The 6,678-nt window shown below is 36.5% G+C and overlaps 1 protein-coding gene across 2 annotated transcripts in view; it reads left to right on the top strand.

The window, feature by feature from the left end:
* PDGFD (platelet derived growth factor D) overlaps positions 1-6,678 on the top strand; it is a 257,644-nt gene that overhangs the window by 148,675 nt on the left and 102,291 nt on the right. The window lies entirely within an intron of this gene.

Here is a 6,678-nt window from a genome sequence, read left to right as displayed (position 1 = left end):
CCTGATGGGTGGACATGGGCCTCAGCTCGGGGAGAACTTTATGTGGATCCAAGCCAGTCTTGGTAAGTCTGTTCCCCTTGCCACGACTGGCATAGGCCTGAGAATATGCCCAGATTTTGCCCAATGAGACAGAGGGAAAGCTTGCTTGGGGGTTTGAGAAAGGCTCCACTTTCTTAAAAAGATACTTAGAAATATGTCAAGAAAGGCCTTTTCTTTGGCCTTGAATCCAACCCTGCGAGGGAGAGACAGCTGACACTGCTGTCACATTTTAAGGAGAGCAGCCAACACATTCAGGATGGCAGAACAGAAAGGTGGAAAAACCCATGACTACCATGCAAAGCCATGAAGTAATCAAACCTGAAAGTATCTACCTCCTGATTTCCTGTGAGAGATGACACCTTTTCCTTATTGTCTTAGTCAATTTTAGTTTGGTCATTTGTAAAATTTGCAGCCGAAATTAGCTTTTATAAGACCAGCAGATTCATTAAGCATGTGATGCTGTGCAAATAAAAAGACCTCTGCCTATGTGTAAAATTTCAGAGGGATTCATTCAACAAGTGGATTTTGAGGGATTCATTCAACAAGTAGATTTTGAGAGCTTACTACTATTTAAAATTTATTAATTGTGAGAATGTGTTTCTGTTGGGGTTTTGGACTCTGTAGCACAAACATGAAATTGATAGTAAAAACCAGCTGTCATTCAATGTTGTTTCCACGTGAGCTCTTTATATGCATGAAGGGACTGTCTGTGTCTCTGTTTTTAACCAAAAATGAAAACAGAAATGGAAAATGGGTGAATGGCTAAATTGGACAACCATGCAAAACTCTCACATGATATTGTAACTTTGTGAAATATGCCATTCTGGAGTTCAGTGCATACTAATACTCTAGTGCTTTTTAATTTATTCAGTTTTCAACTTATTAAAACCCATTTCATTCAGTACATAGTTACTAGATCTAATGTAAAGACATATGTAGGCTAGAAAATCATGCTTTTGAATGTACTGTTTTCTTTAAGGATAAAGTTAAATAGATGATTTTCCTATGTGCACATTTGCTTTAAAATCCTTTTTTGTATTCCAGATACAAAGATAATGCTGTGTTTATTTTTCTTTTTTCTTCTGAAATACCAAGAAAGATGACCTGTAGTTCTTCTTGCCCCTAAAATTGGTCTTTTTTCTCAGATTAATTTAAAATGTAGCTTTGTTCACACCTGAGACCCCTTGAGAACAAACAAAATCTACATTTCTTTTTCAAGCAGTACCCTGTCAATCTAAGAAGAAAAGAGAATCTTGTTTCAATTGCTGGCTTCTCATAGCATGTCATTTGTAGCAATCTCACAGAAGATTAGTAACTCTAGCCCAATTTGAAACTTAGATTTTTATTGAGTGTGCTTCAGAATAAAATCTAGTACGATTTAAAAGCAAGTATTCATGTTTTATGAATTAATTTTTTTAAGTAGCACATTAAGAGTTTGGAGGAAGAGATTCACCAGCAATATCTTTGAAGCCTTCAAATGATGGGAATAGTAAGTTCTATCTTTTCCTTTGCAAAAATAACAGCAACAGAGGAATTGAGAACTTGACCATTCTGCCTAGTGGGATCATACTTAGGATGAAAGCATGAATTTATTCACCATCTAAATGCAGCTCCTAATTCCCAACAGGCACTCTGTAAAATCTCAATAAATGCTGATAGAGTGAGGAACTACTCACTCTTGTCCCAGAATATAACTTCAAATTTCTTTTCTGCTGATCATGTGAGAGACTATTTGATTATTATTAATATATGGGCTCCCAGGGAAGCCAGACAGATGCCAGTATATTGTTAGTCATTTTTTCCATAAAGCTCACCAATTTTCTAGCATAAACCACAGTAGACCTCAAAGATGCCTATTTGGCTTCACAAATTGGTTGCTTTTAGCAATGTAGGCACACACAATCCCATCTTTCTCAGGATGTATTAAATGCTAGTATGTATTATTCTTTATTAAAGGCTACTTCTAACTCATCTGAAAAAAAGATTCTAGATTACCGTAGGAGGTCCCACAAGAAAGCATGTTTATCTTTTGTTTGTTCGTTTGTTTGTCTGTTTGGAGAGAGGATCTCACTCTGTCATTCAAGTTAGAGTGCAGTGGTGTAGTCATAGCTCACTATAGCCTCAAACTCCTGAGCTTAAGCAGTCCTCCAGCCTCAGCTCCCCAAGTTGCTGGTACTGCAGGTGCATGCCACCACACCCAGCTAATCTTTTTATTTTTAGTAGACATGGGGTCTCTCTGTGTTGCCCAGGCTAGTCTCGAACTCCTAGCCTAAGCTATCCTCCTACCTTGGCCTCCCAAATATGCTGGGATTGCAGGCATAAGCAGACCAGTACAGGTCTTGTGGAATAGGCATGAAGGAAGCAAAAATGTAGAGAAACAGACATAGAATATTATTCAGTAGCTATATAAAGGGATGGCAAAAATGTTGCTGTCTCTATGTTTCTGGGCCCATGCGAGACATTGTTAATTTGTCATTTCCATTTTTTCTATTTAACATAGACACAGGCTCAGAATCCTTCTTAAGATGGATACTGGAGGTTACTGTCACTATCCTAATTTATCTACTGAATAAAACCTAGTTGCTATCTCTAGAAAGATAATGAATTCTGACAAAGATCAAGACCACTTACTCAAATGTATTTTTTGGCAGCTCAGCACCGTTTTTCTTCCTCTGTAGTCATCAAATCTTTATGAATCTTCTGCTTGGAGATACATTTCTATCCTGACCATCTATTTTGCCACAATTGCAATGATTTATAATAATAACAATGAGATGTTATTCAGTGTATGGTTAGATCATGCTACCTATTGAAAAACAAAAAGACAAGTCAAGCCTGATGCTTTTATATATGGGAAGTAAGTATGCCATTGAAGTAGTCACTATTAAACTGTTCATCAGTTTGCAGTTCTTCTTTACTTTTCCAGGCATCCACTCTATTGGAAGTTAGGTCTGGCTAAGACAGAAGAGTTCCCTGGACCCCTTCACAGGACTTGCAACAGTCCTGTATGGCTCACTGACTGGCTGCTGCACTCAAACCCCTTGCAGGACAGGGAGCACGCAGGCGAGCGGGTGCCAGGCTGGGTTGAGTGCTTTTGGGCTCCAGCCACACAGTAGCATCTAGGGGTGTGTTACAATTAATGCTCTTTTAGTAGTTGCCATCCACGGATGGCTAAGTGTTAACCAGCTCAGTGGAGAGTCAGGATGACAGCCTTTTATACCCTGCCCTCTTGGTACCTGGATTCTTGTCTGGTATGCAGGAGAAATCAGGTCACAGAGACTTGAAGGATGGTGAATGCGGAGGTTTTATTGAGTGATGGAGCTGGCTCTCAGCAGGATGGGGAGCAGGAAAAGAGATGGATTGGGAAGATAATCTTCCCCTGGAGTTCTGCTGTCCCAGGCCAAGCTCCTCTCCACATTCAGACACTTCAACATTCAGACAATTGTTTTTTCTCCTTCTCTGCCATACTGCTCTGCTCCTCTGCCAGCGGAGTTTGGGATTTTTATGGGTACAGGGTGGGGGACATAGTGGGCCAGGGTGGTTTCAGAAAGAGCAACATTTGGGTATGAAAACAGGGTTGTGAAGTTCTCATTTAGGGCCGCAGGCCCAGGCTTGAGGGTGAGGCCTTTGCAGGGGAACCGCGCTCTTCTACCCAGTATTTCCCTGCCTCTTGTCCATAACATGGCCATGTGGTTTTCTTAGGCCATTCTTTGTCTCCTGGTTTCCCCTGCATAGCTCTAAATATTACAGTACTAAAAGTTCATTTTCCCAGATTTCGGAGTGAGAAAACATGAAGTGGAGCCCCACCAACCCAAAGTGGACATGTAGCATGAACAAAAAATAAACTTTAAAACCACTAAGATTTAGGCTAGTATAATCTGTCCTTTCCTAACTAATGCTACTCCACTGGAGTCCCGTTAGGGAAGAGTCCCTGGAGGAGACACAGTGGTCTACAGGAAGATATTTGAAGAGATTTGTTAGCATGAGCTTTAACAAGAAAACAAAAAGCTTGTTTCATTCTAAAACACCATCCGTTGTATGACCTAGCATTGACTTAGTAATAGCTTTGGGGGAGAATAAAAGATCTGCATTAAAAGCGCACAGTACTCTTTTTAATAAAATGATAATAGCATGCATTTATCCAGAAAAGTATAATGTCTTTTATTATCTCGAAGTCCAAATCCAAGCCTTTTTCGCATTGAATCACGGAAGTCTTTTAAATCACTTCGGTAATTCAGTATTCATACATAGCTTCAAAGTAACATGACCTTTTTCAGAACCAGTGTGTGTTATTACGATTTGATCAACAGTGCACTTTTAGGACTCCATATAATTCTGAGAAATATCAAAGAATGCTAGGAATTCATCTGAATTTTCATTAATTGTATCATTTTCTGCTTACGTGAGTTAGGTATCACTAGATGTTAAGTAATTCTCTTGAAAGCCTCCAACTTTTGATAGGTAGCTATTTAGCATCATCATAATGCGGGAATCATTTGCATTGATCTTTCATAGGTTTACTAATTATTTGGCCTATTCTGAGACATTTCATAATTTCTACTGCTTTTAATTGCATTTTCTGAGAGAGGCAGGAAATTTATTTCCTTGAGCATCAGTGACAAATCAAAATATAGTTTGTACTTTAATACATCTTCCCAGCTTTGGTCCCATAAAGCACTTGAATTTTTTTTTTTACCAGAGAATATGGATGTGATATTATTTCTTCATTTTTTAAATATATTTACATTTTCATTTCTTTTTCCATACTCATTTATGTTCACAAACACTTTTAAAATTTTCATACTGCATCATAGTACAACCTTAATAAATGTTTTACAAGTGACAGCTATACAAATACATTATAATTCATCCATATATTATGCTACCAAAGTTAATATTTGAAGTTGAAATCAGATGAACAGTTATCTCCTACTCATGACTAAATTTATGCTTACAAAATCTATGAAAACTCTGTCCCAACTTGCTCCTCTTCCTGACAGCTGGACAGTTACATTTAACAGTAATCATAAGATAGTTCCCTATTTTAAAATGTTAACATGCGAAGAAATTACTTTGAAATGCTATGACTTTGGTATTGAAAAGTGATTTAATCCATAAATAGCACTGAAGCCATACAATTTAATAAAAATTTATTTTAAGTATAATTATAAATATACATAATGTGTTCATTATGTGATATGTAACTAATGTACATATTAAATATAGTCATAAGTTTATATACATCACAAGTGATAAACCAAACTAACTCTCAGCTTTCTCCTGGGAATTTGTGAGCCCTTTAGTCAGAAGTGACTAAGAAAATGCTTTCATCTTTGTCTGTACAGACTAGCACTTTAAGCATTAGGATATTTTACGATCACCACCTCTGATCCACACTGTTCAATTCCACATCAACTTTATTGGGTTGGTTACTTCTTAAAGTTACTCTGAGAAAATCCTCATTCTTGACAATATTTATAAAAATATTGGTTTTTCTATAACAAATGTTCTCTAGAAAAAATGCTAAATCTTGTTACTCCTGGGTATGACTTTTCTATTTTCCCTCTTATCTTTCTGTGTCTCTGAGCTATGTTGGCAGTGGTTAAAGCAGATATTTTTGTCATTGTGGTTGTCTTATTATTTTCTGGGTGTTAAGTTAGTATTATGGAAAGAATCTCTCTATTCAGGAGCCTTAGATACTGTAATACTTTCTACCATGCCATTCAACATTTCCCTTCACCCTCACAGTTCTGAATTTTATTATTTCATTTTTTTCACATTCTTTACATGTAAATGGCAATATCACAACACAAACAGTCTACCATAGAAGAAAAGAGAATTATCAGAGAATTAATTAATATGAATGTGATAAAATCTAGCATGGTTATTTTGGGTCAATCTTTATCCAGATTCAAATATTCTAAGAATTAGACCAAAAGTCATTTCAGAAAGTTAAATTATTTCCATTTTAATATTTTACCATCATTTCTGTAATTACCTATAAAATACAAGCTATTTTGAAGGAAAGAATATGATCGCTCACTAATGTACAATAACAAAACAAATTTTTGTACATTAAAAGTTCTAGTGAGGTGAAGAATAATAATTATGAATATAATACTTTGGGCATTATTACACTCCTGGTGAGTGTTTCTGGCAAGTATTCAAGAGGACTTTATGGTACTTTTTCATTTATTCTTTTTTGGTGGACTCAGATTCTTGAAGAAGAATAATTTTGAGTTCAGGGAATAATCAAGTGATTACTCTACAAAAAAACATTGTCTCCAAATTGTTACTGTGAGCATGGCTGTTTATATAACATTAACATCTTGGTTTGTGCCAAAAAGAGCTGTAATGTTTAAAAAAAAAAAGATATGTAACTGGCAAACAACCATCTCCTTCCCCAAATCTTTATAAACAGAAAGGTTTTGTATTACTACTGAGATCTTAGAAAAATCTCTGCTGGAGAGTTCTAAATAAATGTCTGATGTTTAATCAGCTTTGCTCTTGAGTTTCCTAATGGCAAGCCATAGACTGAGCACAGGTGGATGTTGTCTTTGGAAAGCTAATGTGAGCTATTGGAAGACTAATTCTCACTAGGAACATGTGTTAACCAAAAATTCCTTAATGAAGACCGTC

The sequence above is a fragment of the Pan paniscus genome, chromosome 9 (assembly GCF_029289425.2).
Source record: "Pan paniscus chromosome 9, NHGRI_mPanPan1-v2.0_pri, whole genome shotgun sequence".
NCBI lineage: Eukaryota > Metazoa > Chordata > Mammalia > Primates > Hominidae > Pan > Pan paniscus.
Note: the sequence above shows the minus strand (reverse complement) of the source record. Positions and strands in the feature narration are given on the sequence as shown.